Source organism: Pteropus medius, unplaced genomic scaffold, assembly GCF_902729225.1.
Source record: "Pteropus medius unplaced genomic scaffold, Ma_sr-lr_union100, whole genome shotgun sequence".
In the NCBI taxonomy this organism is placed as follows: domain Eukaryota; kingdom Metazoa; phylum Chordata; class Mammalia; order Chiroptera; family Pteropodidae; genus Pteropus; species Pteropus medius.
In genome coordinates, this window is record NW_024354502.1 from 5,458,139 (window position 1) to 5,481,479 (window position 23,341).

The window sequence follows — 23,341 nt, forward strand, 5'->3', positions numbered from 1 at the left end:
TTTCAGAATAGTGTTTCTATTGTAGGTGTGAAAGTATAAGTCATAACTTTTGTATGGATTTCATAAAATTGACAGTATATGTTTAAAAGAACAAATACGTTATGAAAAAAACATTTTATTATTATCCTGCGGACTACTGTGTTTACTTTTTATTTTCTCCGCTCTTTCCTTCATGTTTTCTCTATTTTATAGGAGTTAGAGAAATATATTTTTGCAAGGGTTCAACTAACTTAGTTAGTTGGCCATCAAAATCGTATTTGTCTTTGAGACTATGAACTTTGTAACTTAAAAAAAAGTGACTCATCCAGAGTTACACAATTGATGACAAACTTGAGTGTGCTTTGTGTCAGTCAAGATTCATTTGTAGGAGACAGAAACCAATTTCATTGTTTTAAGCAGAAAAGGATTTAATAATGATGGCTACTAAACTTTATTGAGTATTCCCTGCGTAGTAGGTTCTGCTCTGAGTGTGTTACGTATATGTCCTGATGTAGGCCTCACGACAGTCAAAGCAGTAAGAAATTTCCTCACAACACAGATGAAAAACCCAAGGTCCACCAAGTTGCCCAAAGAAGCACAGCTACTGAGTAGCTGAGCCAGGATATCAACTTGCACATCCTGGTCCCAGAGTGTGTGCGCCTACCTGCTATGCTGACTGCCTCTCAGTACAGAGAATAAGGTGTTTACCAAATTCCTGAAAGGACTAGAAAAGCTGTGTCTCTATGGTTGACTTTTAGGATAACACTGTAAAACCGACCTCGAATGGACAGCTAGCTCCAGCTCAGACAGGAGCCAAAGAATGAGACATGCCCGCCCTCGGGATAATCATGTTCTATGTTAAGAGACAAGTAAGCATTTTTAGAATTACTCTCTTCAGAGCTATCCTGCATCTACTACACCTCACAAGCAGAATGGGTGTCTCGAATCCTGCTTCCTCTCTCCACACTTGATTCCATTTAAAATTTCATTTCACTGCCAGTCACTGCACCCAACTGGCAGGACTGAAATCACGTGTGGAAGCCAGCTTTGCAGCCTCAGAGCCTGGAAAACATACCCAAGGGAGGTTGGAAAAGATGTCAAGCGAGCCAGCGAAGAGCATCACGGGAACGTTTTAATATAATACTGTCTCCTTTGCTGAAGCACTTTCTCACTGTTCATTTGAAGCGCTACTTCAAGTCAAATAATGTGTGCGCTTAGGACACAGAAAGGAGAAAGAGTTACAAGTGACTGAAATTTTTCTGTTTTCTTTCAAGCTTTAGTGGCAGATGACAGATAAAGATTCTTTAGTTTTGCAGCAAAAGGACCTAGTAGCTGTGAAGGCCACAGATCAATGATAGATTTTTCTGCCTTTCAGGAGCTGTCTTGACAGATTGACAGTTTGGGGGTGTAAGAATTCTGCAAATAAGATAAAGAGGAAGGTGAAACTTGGATGGTTTAAAGGGCAAATATTACCACAGCTCTTCAGCTATATTCTTGTCGACTGAAAAGCAATGGGTTTCTGCTTAAAATCTATAGTTCAAAATGTGGTTTGCATTTCTCTATTCTGGTAAGCTTTTAAAAATACAGGCCAGTTGGCCCCACTGAAGATTTAATGAATTCGAATCTCCAAGAATTAGGGCCCAAGAATCTGCATTTTAAAGCACGTCAAATCATCAATAGGATATTTCCTCTGGCTGGGCACTAATTCATCAGAGAGGGAAATGACTGGTGATAGTAAGGGTCGGGGAGGGGGGAATAAGAATATCATGCAAATACACTTCTTCTAGTTTATTTCTCACAGTGGATGTGAGAGCAAATATGGAAAATAGAAACAACGCAAACAAGTGGGAAGCGAGCTTATCTAGACAAGATTTCGGTTTTAAACTTTAATCAGAAATCGTCCTCTCGCATAATGCTTTTCGGCTTGATTTTCCTCCTCACGTTAGGTTGAAGTCATTTTGTATATAAGGAAGGAAAAATAACCCTTTCTAGACTTCCTTTTCTGCATATGTTCCTTGCAACATGCTGTTTTTATTTGACCTCATTCTCACCCTTGTGGAGATATGCATCTGATTCTGAGATCTGAATGGCAAAAACAAAACAAAACAAAAACAAACCAAATTAAAAAAAACTCCTTTTAAACCAGAGGCATCCCTTCTAGAGCACACTGGAACATTCTTCCTGGCTGTCACTGCAAACGTTCCTCGCCCAGGTGCCCAAGAGACCTACAGTTCCAGGAACCAGGCAGCTAAATTTGTGCATCTAGAAAAAAATCAGGATAGAGGAAACGAAGAGAAAATACTGGAGAAAACTTCACTTTGGCTTGGTCCCTTCTCCAGAATCCTCAACAATATCTCCTCTTCAATATCTCTAAGGCACCCTGAAATTAATACGTCCCAAACTTAATTTGTGGTTTTCTAGTACTCCGGAGCCTGTTCCTTATTCCATGTCCCTATATCTACGAAGGGCCCATTTTAGATCCAGTTGCTTAAACCAGAGGCCCCAGAACCGTTGTCGATACCTTCCTCTCATTTATCCCACGTGCACAGTCAGTCCACGCCAAGTTCCGTGGACTTAACGTCTCGTCTGTCTCTTCCACATTTGCATTTTTCTTCTCTATCTCGAGCAAAACTCTACTCTGAGCTGTGATTATCTTCTATGTAAACTTTGGTAGCAGGATCCAAACTGGTTCACTGCATCCTCTACTTGCCTCCCTCCAAAATCTATTCTTCACCTACTAGCCAGTGACCTTTCCAAGCATAAATCTGATTGATCATCTCCTTTCCCTTTGAATTGTCACCTGTGTCTTCTCATTGCTCATCGAATAATGGGACAGATTTGGCTCCAGGTAAACTAAAACAGTCATGAATTCAGCCAGTCACTGCTTGCTTCTTGAAACTCGCTGTCACCACTTCCTCTCACTGAGCCTCTCTAGACACAAAGACTTTCTTCAGTTTTATGTACTTCCTATAGTCACCCAGAACACAGAGTCTTAACACATTTTGTTCCACCTGCCTGCAATTGTCTTCCCTCCCACTCAACTCAATTTTCTTTTACCTTCCTCCAGATGTCAATCTTATTTCCTCAGCGAAGTCATCGCTAAGTCAAATCTTTATTATACGACTTGTAGCACCATGCTTCTCTCTATAAAGACCCTATCATAGCTGCACTTTTATGTTTGTTTATGTTATTATTTAATATCTATCCATCCACTAGATGGTTCTCCTTCTAAGGGCAAGGACTCTACTTTCCCCAGTTCTGGTACTGTCCTTGGCATATAGCAGGAATTCATTATATTGTTTTTGAATGAACGAATATTAAATTGGAGTTCTGCAAATGTGCGATGTTACATTTTATATTTCTCATATCTCTCCAACTGTGCCATTAACCGGTGCCAGATCTAAAACTGTGCTACAGAAAATAGAGTAGATTCAAGTGCTTTTGTTCATCATTATCCCATATGTCTGAGAGAATTTAGAAGATGTGGAATGACTAATCATAAAGAATAAGTTATGGTAAAATCAAATATTCCTCTGTTCTTTGGTTATCTCTGTACATGCCAAATATCTGCATAAAAACATGAAAATTTAGCTCTAATTTTTATAAGTTTTTGGCATTATAGAGATACTTCTTGCCTGGAATTTACAAATTACCTGAACCCAATATTCTTTAATATTCTTGAAAGTTTCTTCCGCCTAAATCTGTTAGTGACCCTTTAGCTATTGAATTTTCATTCATCCAGTGGTTCTGAGATTATAGATATATTACACGTTTTATTTTCCAGGTATTTGGATTAAATCTAAATTTCACAATAGCCCCAAGAAATATCGGTTTTATTTTTCAAATGAGGAAACTGAGGTTCGAGATTATACAGATAGCAAGAGTCATGGCTAGTTCTGCATTTAAGTATTGTTGAGTCCAAGACTTATATCTTGGATTTATATCAGTTTTTTTCTCTTTAATACCACGTGTCACCTTTAACTTACTTTTCACAGGAAAGAAGAAAAAGAATAGAGAAAAACAGCTATAATTCAAGAAAATAAAAAATTATTCTCTCTTTCTCTCTCTCTCTCTCTCTCTCTCTCTCTCTCTCTGCATTTTCTAGCTCAAAAAATTTATGAAACTTGTAGTTTTTGATCCAACATTTTCTTACTCACCAGGCCATAAGTTCCACCAAGGGAGGAGATCATCACTATCCTGAGCAAAAGGAGGCCTTCTCAGCACCAAGAATATGAAAGTATTTGCTCTGAAGATCTCGGAAATGAGTTATGGAAATACTGCCCTTACAATCGGAAAGCCCTCTCACTTGTTATTGGAACCCCTCCTTTAAATCCTCGGTGTACAAGAACACACCTGCGAGATCCTTACGAGTATGGACAAAACCTTGTTTCCGAGGATGATTTTCTGACAGCTCCGCTATCTTTGCAGAGAGGGCGCTGACAGGCCAGGGGGCAGGATGCCCAGGTTCTAACCACCACACTGCCAAACACTTCCACTGAGAGGGAAGCCGGGCATCATCTAGTCAGACTCCTTCCAATTCCAACTGAGGAAAGTGAGACTGAGAGAGGGAGGAGCCATTCCCCATCACACAGCAAGTCCTACCACTAGCACCATCTAAGTTTCTTTCAGCCCCAAAAAGTTTTCTTCAGCTAATAATTCTCAGGAATCAAATCCTCATCTTCCCATTTACCCTGATCACCATTCCCCAAGAAGCAGCCTGCTGCGGTCCACAAAATCCACTTCCTTTATTTTCAGATCCAAATTTTATTTATTTATTTATTTGTTTGTTTGTTTATTTTCCCACAGAAGGCCAAATTTATGATGGAGTGTGAGCTGATATCAGGCTTTGGGGCTATATTAAACAAACAAACAAACAAAACCAGTGTCCAACAGGATATGTCTATGTGACAATAACAGTCTTTTCAGCAAGGGCCAGATTGACTCAACTGGCAATTTTTTTGGCAAATGTCGCATTTTTTGCCTTCCTCTAGACCCCAGAAAATATAGTTTTAATAACATGTGCACGTTCCACCGCACCGGGGGCCAGGGAAGCTGCGGTCGCCACTCCTTAGGCAGCGACTTCCCACCGAGGTCTAGTGACCTACTTCCTGGGGGGCTTTCTCTCCCCGACGTGAACGCCGGCAGCAGCTTGAAAACATTATAGAGGTGCCCTGCCAGAAGGTGTCCCAAAGACATGTCCCAAAGACAGCTTGAGATGACAATGACAAAAGACCCCGAATGCCCCGTGGAGACAACCACCTGCAAAACTCTACTTCTTATGTGGGAGTTGAAGTTCAAGCCCTCCGGCATTATACTCGCAGGTCGGATTGCAACGTTACAACTTCACACGTTCTTGGCCTCAGAGTTGGGGCTTTATCGACCTTTCGGTGTGATATAGTGCTGTGAACACATATCCTTGAAGGCTGAACTCTACCTACACTGAGGTGGTAGTTCTGTCTACTGCAGTGTTTCTCAACAGGGTGGTTTTACTGCCTTGGGAATATGTGGCAAGGCCAGAGATATTTTAGAGGCCAGAGATGTGGCTAAACACTGTACCATGAATGGAAAGCCCCCTATGACAAAGAATTACCTGGCTCAAAATGTCTATACAGATAGCGCTGAGAAATTCTGACCTAGAATTAACCAGACAGACAATAAATAGACAAGATAATTCAATGGATTTGTCAAATTCTGGTTAAAGATGTATGAATGTGGACAATTTTTTTAAAAAATCTCTCTTCCTCAGTTTCTTTATCTGTGAAATAGAAATAATGATACATGTATATACCTAACACATGGGAAACTCTATAAATGTTAGGAATTATAATTATTGATCTAAACTCTTCCTGCTCTACTTTTATTGTCTCCCAGCAATGAAAATAATTTATAATTTGATCCCTTGTTATATACGGAGTTTTAGATACATTGTCTTGTTATCATATACCAGTTCTTTGAATTAGAACTTATTATCCCCATTACTGGGAAAAGGAAACTGAGTTACAAGATACTGAATGAGTTACCCAAATTTGCTGAATTAATAGGTGGCATAACCAGGGTTTGAACATGTTTGTACACTAAAGTTTATTCTCTTATCTACTCTATGGGGTGGGTAGACACCACATTTAGGGAGTTTCCTATTACCGGACACTTTGCACTGGTTTGTCTGTTTCTCTCTCTTATGGGTCTGTAGATGCTTGGGTCAGGAGCAGCATGTCTGTCACATGTACATTCCTGTGCTCTGTATCGTACCTTGAGGTATTGTTCTGGAAGATGGTGGCCACACTTGGTGGCTGGTAAAGCGTCTGTGGATTCAGAATCCTGAGTACCTCTCTTTTTATCAGAGACAGAACCAACGATTATGTAATCCCATTCACATGTTTGAAAGCGCACCCTTGTCACAATGAAGGGTTAATTGTACTAAAAGACAGGTAAGGCAGACTGAAACACTTAAAATTATAGGAGTGTCAAAGACAAATGGAACCCATAACAAAGGCCGTTAAGCAAAGTCTCACCAAATCTTGTGGCGATATGATTGTGGCAATTACGTGTGAATATATACGGCATGCAAATATTTTCGAAACACAACTGTCCTTTTATTTCATGTTGTAAACAATCGACTACATTCTACTACAGTATCTTGTTTTCTTAAAACACGAATTCCAAACTTCTTGGCTTACTATTAAGGGAAGAAAAAGAAAAGCCACAGACATGAGAAAACATTTGAAAATCATATATCTGAAAAAGGACTTATATCTAGAATATTAAAAACTCTCAAAACTCAACAATAAGAGTAAACATCTCAATAAAAAAATGGGTGAAATATTTGAATAGAAACTTTGAATAGAAACCAAAGATATATAAATGCAAATAAGCACCCGTAGAGATATTCAACATCATTAATTATTTGAGAAATGCAAATTTAAATCACAATGCGTTATCACTAGACACTTATTAGAATGGCTAAAATTAAAAAAAAAATGAGCATGCTAAGTGTTGAGGACGTGGAAGAACTTGAACTCTTATATGCTGTTTGCGGGAATGTAAAATAGTACACCCACTTTGGAAAACAATTTGACAGTTTCTTAAAAACTTAAACATACACTTCTCATTTGATCCTGCCATTTCATTCCTAGGTATTTTCCAAAAAGAAATACAAGCATATGTCCATACAAAGATGTTTACATGAATAAACATAAATTTATTTTGTAGTAGCCAAAACCTGCAAAGCAATTCAAATGTCCAACAACAGGTGAACAGATAAACAAATCGTGGTGCAATGGAATATTAAGCTATAAAAATGAATAAACTATATGTGTAACAACATGAGTAAGTCTCAAAATAATTATGCTAAGGAAGACAAAAAGAAGTACATACTGTATAATTCCATTTCTACAAAATTCTAGAAAATGCCAACTAATCTATAGTGGCAGAAAGCGCACTAGTGATTTCTGGGGCAGGGAAGGATTTTATAAGAGGTCACAAAGAAATTTTGGGGGGTGATGGATATGTCCCCAATTCTGATTTTGGTGATAAGCTCATGGGTGTCTACATGTCAAAATTTATCAGATTGTACACTTAAATAACTGTAGTTTAATGTATACTACTTATATCTCAATAGAGTAGTTAAAAAATATCTTCTCCTGTTAACTACAAAATATAACTATTATACACACATATTTATCTAATATAACATAGATCGACATATAGACTGCCTCCTTCTAGTATGTGAAAAAAATCACTTTTGTTTTTGCCTTCAATTTTTAAGAGAATAAACTTTTCTGAGTGAAATTTTTCACAGGAGAAACTTCAGTGACTCTTGCAATGCTATTGGCAAAGATCGTTGATACACATTTTTTGGATTTGACTTGACATCTTGTTGAAATATGTTGAAATCTGAGGACTAATGAAATATTCAGGCATTTTCTTATTTACTTTAATCAGATATAAAAGCCTACAGGGCGACTCATAACATTGCTTCATGATTTGTTAGCAGGAGTGAAACCCAAAGACATAAAACACCTGTGTGTGCTCATGGGCCAGTGGCTAGGACCATCACACCTCATGCTCTCTTGATAGGGTCACATATTTACTGAGTTAAAAGATTAATTTTTTTAAGATTAATTTTTTATAAAAATGTTATAAAACATTTATGTGAATTAATTGAGAGTATTTTCAACATAATTGGAATCATAATATCTACATCCAATAGATGGGATAAAAAGTCTGGGTTTGCGAAACTTGAAAATATGATCGAGAAAAAAATACGTACGACTTGTCCAATTTTACTAGTACCAATAATATATATATTTACTAAGATATATTCTAATATCAATATATCATTATTTATAAATAATAACAACACTAATATTAGTACAGATTATAAATATCAATAATATATATTATTCATATATAATAACAATAAGTATATTATATTACTATTTACATTTTAAATTATTACGACCATTAATTTATATATTATTAATACTAATCAATATAAATATTAACTGTTATGACTATATGATAATAATGATAGTATTATAATGGCTACTATTCTACTATCACTATTTATAGCTATTATCCCCTTTATTTTATAAATGAGAAACTATGCCTCAAAGAGATTACATAATTCTCCCCAAAACACAAATAGTAAGTGGTCGAGTTTTAATACAAACCCAAGTAGTCTGATTTTAGAGCCCATGCTTTTATCTTTAATATTAATTTACTGTGTCATAGTCAAATCTGCATTTCAGTACATTTAAATATGTTGAATGCAAAGTCAAATTTTAAAGGTAACAGCATCCCTAATACAAAGTACTATATTTTTTACCTTGGTCAGAAGGGAAAATTGAGTTTCATATTAGTGATGAAAGGTGATGTTAGCTGTTCAACACACAACCACTCCTGCCTACCATCAGTTCCATGGCTTCACCTGACTTCAGTGCAGGTGAGAACTGTGGTCTATTTGTGTTTTATGAAAGAAAATAAAACAGGGTTTGGTGACCACATAACGACATCTCAGCCACAAGCTCTTATTGTATTTTCATAAAGAGTTGACTGGAGGACTATCAGCTGACATCAAGTGGAGAGTTTCAAATGTGCTTTTAGGGTCACTGAGCCCGGACCCTGCAATCAGGGGTGGTAATCTGCACTTTTAAATCAGCTTCCTGTGTGATTCTCTACACATACTGAGGATGAAGAACTGCTCTTCGAGAACCCCTAGAACTACTCCTAGGAGTTACCAAGACCTAGGCCGGCGAGAACATGGCCAAGGAATGAAGCTGTGCATGCCAGTCATGAACACTTAAGTCATCGTAATTTATGGGATGGGGCCAGGGACAGGCCTAATGACAGTTGGGAAAGGCAAGTGTAGTGCATCTTCCTCAGTTTGGAATCTGTGCCAGGACATTACTTTGGGTCCCAAAGTAGGATGAGACAGGAGAGTTGGATAGGGCTGAAAATTTAAGTTCATGTAAATGAAGAATCAGCATGCGAAATATGACAAGAACCTTGCAGGAACTGAGAGCGAGCATCTCCTTAAATTTTATGCCTGAGGTAACAAGTGCTTATATTCATATCCAAACCAGACCATTTGACTCTGCTCCTGATCCTTATCTTCACTTTATAAATTTATTCATTCATGCATGTATCATGTGTTTATTCAGCAAATATCTATTTGTCTGTTTATCTCTATGACTATCTATCTATCTATCTATCTATCTATCTATCTATCTATCTACCTACCTACCTATCTATCATCTATCAACAGCCAGTGTGATTTGAAATTTGTACACAGGTTTAAAGTTGTATCACATGTGACTTTTCTATAGGTTCCTGTGGCTATATTTATAATGTCATTTGAAGATAATGGGTTCAGATCTTTGAAGAATCTTCTAGGTGCTATAAAATGTCTATACTGTGGTAAAGGATTCAAACAAAAACACAAAAAAACACAAATATATAGATTAATCAAATAATTATTAAAAAGTGCTAACTTCTAAGTATTGATGTTGAGATAAAAGTGGGGGATGGGATCTACTTTGTGAGGTCATAATAAACTTTTCTGGGAATAAATTTAAGAAGAGACGTTTAAGTGGAGACCTGAAGCATGAGAAGATAAAAAATTTATAAAAAGTACAGACAGGGATATCTAGAAAATAAGACGTACACAGGTGGAGATGATCTAGGCAAGTCTGATGGTATGAAAGTGGGTTCATATGCCTTGAACTTGGTGAGCAAAGCAGAATGGCAACAGACATGGTTAGTTTGGAGGGAGGGGCAGATCATGAAGGACTCTGAAGACCATTGCCAGGTCTTTTGGTTTTATTTCAGATGCAAATGAAATTTACAGACAGGCTTTAAACCAGAGCATGGCTCGATGCAATTTATTTTCCAAAGAAGATTAATTCTTTTGCCCGTTGTGTAGCTAGTAACTCATCCTCTTTAAATTTGTTCTTAGGAATATTCTAAGGACTTCGGTTCCCACACCCACATGGCTCTCACCCCTCTCGGTGACTTCTGTTAGAATGTCCTCTGTAGCAAGGGTCCTGCATGAGCCAGTCTGCAGACTCAGACATGTCTATGTTAGGGATCAGGGCTCCCCAGGTGTCTATGGCTGACCGCTATGGTCTAGGGTTAGTGATTCAGATTACAGATGGACAGTGGGGTCACACTGGGTCTCAAAGAAGTCAGAATGATTCCTGTTCTCTAGCCCAACCCCATATTGGAAACTGTGGGGTGAAAAGTGGCAGCGAGAGCTGAAAAAACTGTCTAGATGGAGCTCATTGTATAACAGGAGGGCACGACTAATGCAGGTCCACCACAGGACTGGGTGACAAAATGTGCAGAGCGTAGAGGTAGAAGCAGATCTTGGTTTTGTGATGCTGGAAGTTTACACAATAGAAGTATACCGTTTGAAGAAAATGAATACAAATTATCAATACAAAATAAGGGAAAAAGTGAGTATTTGCGAGAAAAAAGACCACAGTGGATTACAGTATGTAAAAAGCTGATAGACGCCATAAATATTATTGAAAATTTTAAAAATGATATTTTCATGAACTATCTTTATAATTTTTTCCCTTACATTTCTTGACTACATACTCTTTGATTACCGCTTAGTCATAGGACAATATTTTTTTGTAAATTTTTTTATAGAGAGAAAATAGAAAAATATCTCAGCCTTTGCTGTTATATCTAATCAAAATTTGCTTTTTTATTATCAGTAGTGTTCATAAAGCATGCAATTCAACTTACAACCATACTAGCTCTTTGTAGTATTTGGAGGGATTTCACCCTTACAAACAGAATAAATTCCACTTTTTGTGATTTACATCGACAAGACAAAAAACACATGGTATATTTACAATGATCTATGCTACAACATCAGGTATGTTTTTGAGAGAAGAGAACTTCCATTTTCTCTAGGCTTTGTTGAAAACCAAATCCTCTGCTTGCAATTTTGCACATTTTAAGAATGGTAGAATTTTCCAGAATTAGCTCTAGGCTCATGTATTTCAAAATCATTTTTTTCTTCCTTCTAAACATATAATTCTAATTCTGGATGCCAGAGGACCCATTAATATCATAGTAAGTCACCTGGCCTTGAACTTCACATCATCAGTCAGAACATGGGGTAGTAGTATTTCTAGAAGCCATCACTATACTGGGTGGCTAGAAATATATTAATTATAATGCAGAACTAATTACAAAAATAGAATGCATCTCTTCCACTAAATACAAACTAAAGAGAAAGTTGTACAACTTTCTCCATTAGCTGGATCCCCAAAATACCCTCAGCCATTCCAACACCACTAGACACAGGAATATATACGACAGAGGGATAGAAGAGAGAGCAGAATTAATTGACTGTAGTTCAAATACATGCTGCTAATATTATAAAATATAGAATCAAATGAACACATTGCTTGGACCCCTGATAGTCTCCTCAAGTACATCTGTCTCTGAGTAGGAGAGAAAGGCATTTGTCCCTTTTCTGCATAAAATAGATAATTTTTTTAGTCCTAGGAAGTTTTAAGAGAGGAAAACATTTTAGAATCTCCCAGATGTCACAATCTTGGGAGAGTTGGGAAATCGGACTCTTGATACAGTTAGTATTTCTCAGAAGTCACAAGCAACGAAGAGTGTGAGGTACCACCCCAAAGTGGTAACTTTATTGGCAGGATACCTCGGTGTGGACGGGGAGGTGGCGGGGAGGACGAGGCTACCATGGAAGTGCATGAGTCATGGGAACATCGTAAGCAGAGATGAGACTCACCCCCAGGGCTTTCTCGGAAATTACTGGGGAGTGGGCCTCTGTCACAAACTATAAAATATATTTCTATTAATGTCACTAAATTTACATGGAAACTTGGGTAATGTCTACTTTATCTCCAAATCTCAGAATCAATCTACATCATGTACCAAAGGGATTTAGACAGTGACAAGTGCCAGGATATCTCATCTACAACCTCACGTCACTGAAGTCGTGCTGTGACCCAGATGCTGTGTTCTGGATCCAGTCATCTCCTAGGAGTGAACTAGGTACTTGTCCAGTGTTGGCCTTGGCCAAATGTTCAACTAAGACCCAAACAAAGGATGCGCACCGGTAGTCTTATATGATATGATCCAGCCCTCGTTCTCAGACATCGAAACTGTAGGAAATGCTGCTTAACCAATTTTGTAGTTATAGTACCCAAAAAGCAAATGTGCACTCAAATATGTCCTGTCTGAATCTTCAGGAAAAATACTAGGTGCAGACTGTACCCAGAGAGACCTCTTGGTTCCGGCCCACTCTCTGTCCCTAAAAATGCAACTTATTTCATGCCTTGAAAACTGATTCTTTGAGATTTGGATTCTGCCAACCAAATTTGAATCACCCGATGATTTTGTTTACCAATCCCTCCATTCCAATACTGGCTGTTCTATCATAGACTAGCCCCGTGGTCTTAAGCCACTTGCCATTTCATTGGGCTGAGAATCAAGCACCGACTTACGTATGCACAGAGGATAACTCCCTACTTCCCCAAAACACTAATAGAGGATGAAGAAACAAATAAGGTAAAAAACAAACAAACAAACAAACAAACAAAAAACACGGCAAGGAATTTCTTTCCCAGCGGGCAGTTTTAGTTTAACATATAGTGTGGGCCAGTTGCTTTACCTACATCTGCTAAATAAGAATTATTACTATATCTATTTCAAAAATGCAAGAACTAATGATCAGTGATATTGAATGATTCTAACCGAGACCTGCTGCCTCCAGCGCTCCAAAAAAAATCTTCTTGAGTTTTCAGAGAGAATTCAGTCCTGTTCAGTGTTAGCATTGCTTGTTTTTTATTTTGGCTAAGAACAGGAAAAAAATTTTAGAGAAATTTCAACTGAAAAGTATGTAATAAATAATTTTACTGCCTCCTGAACCATATACTGCCAGCACTAAGCTTTATACTTTTTCATATATATATATATATATATATATATATATATTTTAGGCAAGGCAACCCTTGGTTGACCTCACAGATTGCAAGGACCTTGTCAGCTTAAACACCCTTATTTTTTTGTTTTACGCCTACAGCACCTGGTCTTCCTAGGTGGTCTCCCATCCAAGTACTAACCAGGCCCGACCCTGCTTATCTTCCAAGATCAGACAGGATCGGTCTTGTTCAGGGTGGCATGGCTGCAGACTACTCATATCTTTAAAGAGGACTTTCCGAAGTGGAAGAGACATATGAAATAATAAAAGTTCTGCAAAAATACACAATTTTAATCTATCATTGATTTCTTAAAGACTTACTGAGTACTCTATGCAATTTAAAAATACTTATAATGATCCTATGAAATAAATATGATCCATAATACAGAAGAAAGAACTGAGGTTATGAAGGGTTAAGTGGCTTGTGCAAGGTAGTTAGCAAGAAGTTGAGAAAGTGAACTAATATCTGCTTGATCCAAAAATTCATTCTCTGAACAGTTACACTAAACTGTCTCATATTTGTTAAAATAAGAGTCAGGTGTATCTTTTCATAGTTAGTCTTTTTATGCCAGCATAGAAGTCAAAACAGTTCTTCAGCCACTTCCCAGGCACTGTAATATAGTCTGAACATGGTTTGGGGAGCCAGCTTGCCCGAGTTTAATGGTCGGTATATCACTTAGTAAATGCATGAACTTAGGCAAGTTAATTAATGTATCTGCCTCAGTTTCATGATCTTCAAAATGAACATAGTACTAGTGCCTAAATCATAAATTACTGTGAGGATTAAATGCCTTAACATGTAGAAGGCACTCAGAAGAATATACGATGCAAGGTAATTACTATGTCAGTGTTAGTATATAAGACTGTATGATGGATAGTTAATATTACTATATTAGTGTTTGTATGGAAGAATATACGATGTATAGTAAGTATTATATTAGTGCTTTCACAGAAGAATATATGATTCGTCATAAGGTCTGACCTCTTATGTTTGCCCTCACCTCTTCCTGGCACACTCTGTTCCCGCCATGGCCTCAGCAGCAGCTTAGTTTAGGGGTAGCCTGATGAAACCTACTACGGCTTTAGTGCACATTGTTCACTTTCTGCCCTGGGCCTTGCCTGACACTATGATGTGGCTCCTCTATCTAAAACTACCAGGCATTATATCTGGATGTGTGAGTAAATTATCTCCTGGGTGACAACTCTTGACCAGTTTGGAATGAGAACTGATGAATAAATGCCCACCTCTTCCACTTCAGAAGATCATTTCACATAGACTTTTGGGGTGTGTGTGTGTGTGTGCGCGTGCGCGTGTGTGCATGTGTGTCTGTGTATGTGTGTGTGTTTGTGTACGCACACATGCCAGGGAGCAAGAGGACACCTGATGACAGTGAATCGAGCTCCCAGGGATAAGTGATTCAAGTTTCTGGGACTTCACAATGGGACATGTTTCCATGACTACCCTATAAGAGTCCCTTATTCTTGGTGCCAGCGTGTTTCCTACTCCATCTCGTGTATAACGTGGTGCTAAGTAAAGCAGAACAGCAGAGAAATAAAACCCTTTAGATCACATATCACACAGACAGAATCTTGTTTGCCTTGGCTTGATATAACCTTAGTAAATTGCCTCCACTAGGAAATGAACCCAATGCAACAAATAAAATGTGATGCATGAGAACTCAGCAGACATGGGCTCTAATTCCACAACTGTGTTTCATACATTCTATGACCCTAGTTAAGTCCCAGCTATCGTATCGCAAAAAATGGGAGATACTGTTACTTAATAATTTCTAGAATCTTTTCCAAAAATTTAAAAATCTGATTTTCGATGCCTTCCGAGAGCTACTAACACTGTACAAATTATTTAGAGCACATGATGCAAGCAAATTCAAGATTATGAAACATTTCATGATCTATCTTATTTGAAACAGATGTAATAACATTTTTATTTATGAATTTGCAAATAATTAAATTAAAATTTTTTTAAATATACATTATACTTAAATTAATCTAACTACCATTCACACAGTGAGCAGGCTAAAGTTTGAAAAATACTTTTTGTAACAGCATCCTTGTAGTTTGATTCTCATAATACTCTTATAATATTAATATTATTCATAATTCCCATTTTTGGGGAAAAAAGCAAATTCAAAGAGTCTCTGCAAATTCCTTTCAGCTACATAGTAAATAACTAGAGGACACAAAGTTTTCCATTAAAAACTTATCTTTCTAAGAACTAGTTCCTCACTAGTCCATACAAGATAAACAAAAACAAACACTGAAAGTGAGAGATAAAAAATGTTTAACTAGTAGAAAGATGAATATCAATGAGACAGAGATATCTTCTGGTTTTGTAGAAATGTCCATTCTTCTTGCCTATATAGTAAAATCCTCGGGGTCACAGAGAAGTGTTTTATGTAATGTCTTATGTTCTCACTCTGGACATACACACAGTGAGTTCTAAGTTATTAATCACCAGATACATGAATTATTGTGTGATAAATTGGGATTAAGAATTAGGAACACATTTATTTCCTCTCAGTGTTCTTTGATTCCCCAGCCGCAGGCAGGGCAAGATGCTTCTCTGCTGTAATAATGCCAAGATTATTAAGACATTTGTTGGGATTTCTCTATGTGGCCATGTGTTGGTAGCCTATGAACTATATGAATGGAAGCACTGAGTTTTAATCACCTCTTTGTCCCGTGCCCCGAGCACATGGTAGATACAAGAAATATGTCTTGAATCAACAAATGAATGAAAGGCAGAAATAATTTGGAGGAGAGAGAACAACTTTGTAACCTGAAATTTATTAATACTATGGTGAAGCTGGAGAGGGTAGTGGCATAAATATTATTGTGAAGCTGGAGAGAGTAGTGGCATAAAAATACAAGAAACAGATCATTAGGGTTGTTCACAGTTGGCAACAGAATGGAGCAGGGAGGTATAACAGAAGAATCTCTGAAGATTAACTGGAAGAGCCAGAAAAACACAAGATCATGTAAATAAGAAGAACATGGCAAACCACCCTTAAGGTTTTCCACAGTTATTACACCTCATACAAAATTTATATTTGGCATGGATACTTAAGAGTACCACCTTAAGTTGCTATTCAGATTGGGTGTCTGTAGTCATAACTGCAACCTTAGAGAACCTAAAATAAGTGAGGCTCTGAAAACATGTGACTCTGGGTCTAGAATTTCTAATCCTTGCTGTGTGGGCTGGAGCAAATTAGCCTGTATGTGCCTTAATTTTGTTTGCTCGGTGAAAACATCGCCATCTCTCTCGGTGGGTTGTTGCAGGCAATCGCTAATAAAACATTATGATAAAGCCCTCTGCAAATACGAAGTGCTATTGAAATGTAGAGTAACACACTGGACATCTTTGTTTTCCATCAGACACATCCCAAGAGACATTTCCTTCCTTCCAGAACATGTACACTCAATGAAGTGTCCATCTGGCAAGTGGGGCTCTGCCAAGAGTGGAAAGGCAAGTTATTATAAGGTAAACAGCTGAGTGCTAGTGTGCAAAGGTGGTAAGAGACTCGTAGCCCTGCCTGAATACGGGTTAAGAATGGGGATTAAGATGCCCCAGAATGTGCAATGTACTTAATATTTTCCCCTGGGAGAATGAAGGCAAGGAAAATTTCTGGCTACCTGGGCCCCTTTGCCTTCCCTCCAAAAACATTACACTTGGCTAATGGAGCTGTAACTGTTTTGATTTCCTGAGTGGTCTTGAGTTACCTAATTTCTGGCTCGCTTCCCTAGATGGCTGCTTCTTAGATCTCTCCAGTAAAATCATACTTAAACCATTTTCATTAGGAAATGAGTACTACATGATCATAAAGTACCTCATGAAACGCCTTGATTAGTAAAGATCAAAGGCTGAGCTTCATTAGTTTTGCTTTCTTTCCCCTCCTACGCTGTCTTTGCGTTAAACTGCATTAACCTGCCTAAGCTCAGCTCTCCAAAGTTTGCACAATCTGGAAAAGATAACTTTTCCTGAGGACTCGGCTTTTCTTTGGAGCACATGGCTTGCAGGTTTTCTGTGGCCCAAGGCATCAGTCAACAAGCTATCTATTCTGCCGGTTTCATGGAGAGAAATGGTCCCTACTCTGAAAGTAGCATGGCTGTGGTTGCTTCTGCAATGTCCCCAAGGGTTGAAAAAGACTTGGATTAGCACCATGGCCAAAGGTTATGGCCTACGAACCTGGTTTTTCTCACCAAACTGAGTCCTTCCAAATTCACTCAAGTGTCAGATCTTAACAAAGCTGTCCACCATGATGCGGTGCTAAGGTGTGCTCTTCATTCAGACAGACCTGAGTTTAAATTCTAGCTCCTTTGCTTCCCTAAGCTTCAAGTTTCTCACATGTAAATCTGGAATATTAGTGGCGACTTCACAAAACTGTTAAGAATAAATGAGCTAATGTTCAGAAAATCTAACTCAGTGCCTAGCACATAGAAAACACTGAATGCACCCGTACAATTCTAGAAAGAAGAAGGGCCAATGCAGAACTATGACATGCTAACTATTTTCCAGAAACTGTTTCCATTTGTTCAGCCACAGCTGCAGCCACAGCAGCCTTCGATTTTCTTTTGGGTAGACATAGCAGTGAGAAATGGAAGATGTTTCCTTGGATAAGCTATTTGGAGCCAGGCAAACCTCAAACCTTCCCAGAAGCACATAGAAGAGGGTGTCTACTCTTGTTCTAAGTGTAAGAGACACAGTAGAAAATCTGGCTTTCTGTATTGTGAGGTTGAGTGATATGGCATAGAGACAAGGTTAGATACACACACAAACAGAGAGAGAGAGATGGAGAGACAGATACAGAGAGAGAAACACAGAAATTTATCATAAGGCACTGGCTCATGTGACTATAAAGGCCGATAGAGCCAACAGCGTGGCTCTAGTCTGTCTGAAGGCCTGGGAACCAGGATAACCAATGGTATAAACTTCAGTCTGAGTCTAAAGGCAGGACAAGAGCTACGTCCCTAGCTCGAAGATGGTCAGAGAGAGAGAATTCTTTCTTACTCAGCCTTTCTTTTTTTTCTATTCAGGCTTTCAGTGGATTGGATGAGGCCCACCCACATTGGGGAGGGCCCTCTGTTTTACTCAGTCTGATTCAAATTTTGATCTCATCCAGAAACTCTCTCACAGACACGCCCAGAAATAACGATTAACTGAGTATCTGAGGACTCCGTGACCCAGTTGAGTTGGCACATGAAATTAACCATCATAGCAATCTTTTAGATAGCTGAGTTATACACACTGATCACATTCATTCATGTATTCATTCAGCTAGTGAATCAACAAAACCTTCTTGTGTGTGTTAGGCATTATATAACAAGCTGAATACTCAAAGATAAATAAATGTCATTCTATCCTCAAGATTACAAAATTTATTGGCCTCTCTGATGAACAACTATTACCCATAATATAATGTAAAAATTATCCCCAGAATATATCCTATGATCCTTACTTATTGAAACATTTAGTAGTTTGTAAATGTTTAAAATATATAGGTTCGATAGTTTATAAATGGAAGCCAAGCTCAAGCTACATTTTTATAGGTGAAGTCTTGAAATCCAGAGATAAAGCATTAATTAGCTGCTGTGAGCTTTAGTTCTCTCTGTTGGCGTCTCTCAGAAGCTGTATTCCACAAGGCGGGTCTCTTTGGTTATGTCCCCACTGGATAGGTCTCTAGTCTGAGGAAGTGAAAATTGAAGAAGTATGTGTAAACTTTTGTTTCAGTTTCTCCAGAAGCATATTTGGTACAGTGGGAATGAAAGATGAAGGTAGCAGAGAAAAGTCTGGTTTATCCTGCCAACCAATAAAATGAAAGTGTCACCTCAAATATGGGGCATTAAAGAATAAAGGGATTAAACAAATTATATAGGAGAGTGACTTTGGAATTAAAATCTAATGTAGGGTAAGGGATAAACAGAAGCAAGGAATGGGATATACCACTTAATGTGTCTTTTGTAGAAAATGAACTTGATTTAGGAGGGACGCTCAGACTAATAATTTGCTTTATGTGCCCATCAATTCATTTCAGCCGCTAGCCTGGTGGTTTTTGGAAAAAAAAAAAAATCGTAGAATTACGGGAAAAAAAGGATTTAGAGATAATACTGTGTAGCTGTTAAGAATTTAGAATCTGGATTCAGAGATACGAGTCGGAACCCAGTTTTGCTATTTAAGAGCTGTGACACCGTGGGGGAGACAGTTTATTTCCTGAGGCTTATTTCATCATCTGTAGTATGAGAATGATGATCATACCTAATTCTTAGGGACGATGCAAACACCACATGGAGGGTGATTGAACCAGAGGGAGTGCTCAAGTGTCAGTCACATAGGTTATTTCATGTAATCTTTAAGGCATTGTGAGTAGCTATTATTAGCTCCATTCAATGGATGAGAGATATGAGGCTCACAGATTTAAAAAATGTACCAAATCTACACAGATAGTCAATGGAAGTTCTGGAGCTGAAACACATATTTGCCAGCTTTGTAAACTCAAACTCTTTCTACTCTCCCATGCAACCTGCATCCTATTGTAGAATCTCTCTTATTCGTGCATCTTTCATTTCCTCACTTACATTTTCAGCTCTCAGAAAGCAGGCTGAGTCTCGACTTTCTTCGTATCCCCCGCATTGTCTAATTTAGTGGAGGTGATCAGTTCATCAGTACTTGTTGATTGCTTTGTTTGATAAAAAATAATTCCTGCTATTTTCAGGATATAGGTACATGTTCTGTTAGATTTATACCTAAGTATTTTATTTTATTTAAAGCAATGGTAAATAATATTTTGTTTTTAATTTCAGCTTCACATGGTTTTTTATTATATAAAAATGATTGACTTTTATGTATTGGTCTTATAACTTAGGACCTCACTGAATTCAATTAGTTCTAGCAAGATTTTTTTTTTTTTTTTGCAGGGAGGGGTGAGTTGAGTGTGCTGGATTCCTTGAAATTTTCTATGTAGACAATCATGGCACTCACAAGTGGTCACTATTTTCTTTTTCCAACCTGTGCACCTTTTATTTCTTTGTCTTCCCTATTGCAGTAGCTAGAATATCCAGGACTTTGCTGAATAAGAGAGAAGACAGCAGGTATCAGTGCCCTGTGCCCAATCACGGAGGGAAAGAATAGCTTTCTATTCTCACATTAAGGATAATGTTAGCAGAAGGATTTTTGTAGGTTCTCTTTATAAAGCTGGGGAAGTTTCCTTCAATTCTTAGTTTTCCGAGAGTTTTTATCATAAGGTGTTGTTGGATTTTGTCAAATTCGTTCTCTGAATTAATTACTATGATGATATGATTTTTCTTTTTAGCCTGTTGATATGTTATTATACACTAATATATTTGTAAATGTTGAATCAGCCTTCAAACCCAGAATAAATCCCACTTGGTCATGGTATTGTAAATTTTTTCATACATTGCTCTGTCTAGTTTGTTATTATTTTTGAGGTATTTTGTATCTAAGTTCATGAGATACTGGTCTGTTTTACCGCCTTTATCTGCTTTTGGTATCAGGGTATTAATACTGGTCTTATTAAATGAGATAGGAAGTGTCTCCTCTATTGTGGTTATGCTTTTTCTCTCTCCCTTTCTTTTTTGTCAGTCTTGCTAGAGGTTTATTAATGCTGTCATTTTTTTTTAGGAATCAGATTTTTGTTTCATTGACTTTTTCTATTGTGTTCCTGTTTTAATGTCATTTTTGCTTTCTTCTGTTTCCTTTGGGTTTATTGTACTATTGTTTTCTAGATTCTTGAGGCATGAATGGATATCGCTCATGCGAGATACCATCTCTTTTGTAATGTAAGGTTGTAGTGCTATCAATATCCTTGTCAGCACTGCATCCCACATATTTTGATATGTTCTACTTTTACTTTCGTTCAGTTCTATGTATGAATTACGTCTGTTGAGACTTCCTTTTTGATTTATGAGTTATTTAGCAGTGTGCTGTTCAATTGACAAGTACGTATAGATTTTCCTGTGGTCTTTCTGTTATTGATTCCTAGTTGTACCATTATGGTCAGAGAATATGGTGTGAATGGTTAAATTATTTAAAATTTGTTCAGATTGGTTTTACGGTCCAAGATATTTCTATCTTGAGAGTTCCATGGGAGCTAGAAAAAAAACAGTATTCTGTTTGTGTTGAGTTGAGTACTCTATGTATGCAAATTAGGTATCGTCTGCATATTATTATAATGAACGCCTTTTAGAAAATAGGAAGCTTAGAAAAGACAAGCAACTTACCTAAAATAACACAGCCACAGAATAGAGGAATTGGCTCTTGAACCTAATTCTATCTGATTCCAAAGGCTGTACTCTCCCCCAATATTTTAGTGTTTCCCAAACTTTAGTAATAAACAGACTTCTTTTAAAAGAAACAAATCTGTTTAATATTGATGTTGATTTAAATGACTTTTATTATGATGTTGCTAAAATATGCACAAATCTATAGATGTAACTCCCTATGCCTATAAAATTTTAAGCTGTAAAATTCAACTGCATTTACAATTAAATGCAGACAAAAGATGCAACTTGGTAAAATTTAATTTAGTAACATTTATTTAATGTGATGGATGTTGTCGTTTACTTGAAACTAAAAACCACCCAGAAAGGAACATGGCACTCACTATTGAGGATCAAGTTCTTTTGCAATCATTATGCCCATACATCTGCATGCTGTGAGATCAGTCATTTTTTCCACCGTTCTTCTCTGTTCCAACTACTGCAAAACTATAACATGATGTCATTTGGCCCTCACTTGGCAGAAATTCATCATTTACATAGTAATTTTGCCTCCATTTTTTTTTTTTCACATCAGCCCAGGATAAAGTAGAAGTACTTGGGTACGATGAACTCACAACAAAAATTACTCAAATTAAAAAGTCTTTGCACAGCAAAAGAAACCATCAACAAAACAAAAAGACAACCTACTGAATGGGAGAAGATATTCGCCAATGTTACATCTGATAAGGGGTTAACATCCAAAATACATAAAGAACTCATACAACTTAACAGCAAAAAAAAAAAAAAACCAAAAAACCCCAAACCCCAAACAATCTGATTAAAATATGAGTAGAAGACCTGAACAGACATTTCTCGAAAGAAGGCATACAGAAAGCCAATAAATGTATGAAAAAATGCTCGACATTACTAATCATTAACGAAATTAAAACCACAATGAGGTATTACTTCACACGTGTCGGAATCACTATCAATAAATCAACAAACAGGTGTTGGCAAGGATGTGGAGAAAAGGGAACCCTCGGGCACCCTTGGTGGGATTGCAAATTGGTGCAGCCACTATGGAAAACAGTACGTTGGTTCCTTAAAAGATTAAAAATAGAACTGCCATATTACCTAGGAATTCCACTTCTGGGTGTTTATCCTAAGAAGCCTAAAACATTGATTCAAAAAGATATAAGCATCCCTATGTTCACTGCAGCATTACTTACAATAGACAAGAAATGGAAGCAACCTATGCGTCCATCTACATATGAATGGATAAAGAAGAAGTGGTACATTCATGGAACATTACTCGGTCATAAAAAAGAATAAAATCTTACCTTTTGCAACAACATGGATGAAACTAGAGAGTATTTTGCTAAGTGAAATAAGTCAGATAGAGAAAAACAAATATCATATGATTTTACGTATGTGTGGAATCTAAAAAAACAAAAACAAAATAAATGAATAAACAAACAAAAAACTCATAGATACAGAGAAAAAAACTGATGGTTACCAGATGGGAGGGGGCTTGTGGAAGTTAGGTGAAATAGGGGAAGGGATTAAGAAGTACAAATTAGCAGTCACAAAATAGTCTCAGGGATGTAAAATACAGTATAAGGAATACAGTCAATAATATTGTAATAACTATGTATGGAG

General features: G+C 37.4%; 1 long non-coding RNA gene and 1 pseudogene across 1 annotated transcript in view; both read right to left on the minus strand.

Annotated features, from left to right (window-relative positions):
• Nucleotides 1-23,341, minus strand: part of LOC120595511 (uncharacterized) — a 404,234-nt gene that overhangs the window by 26,970 nt on the left and 353,923 nt on the right. The gene's annotated exons all lie outside the window — the stretch shown is intronic.
• LOC120595942 (uncharacterized) lies at nt 13,541-13,659 on the minus strand (annotated as a pseudogene).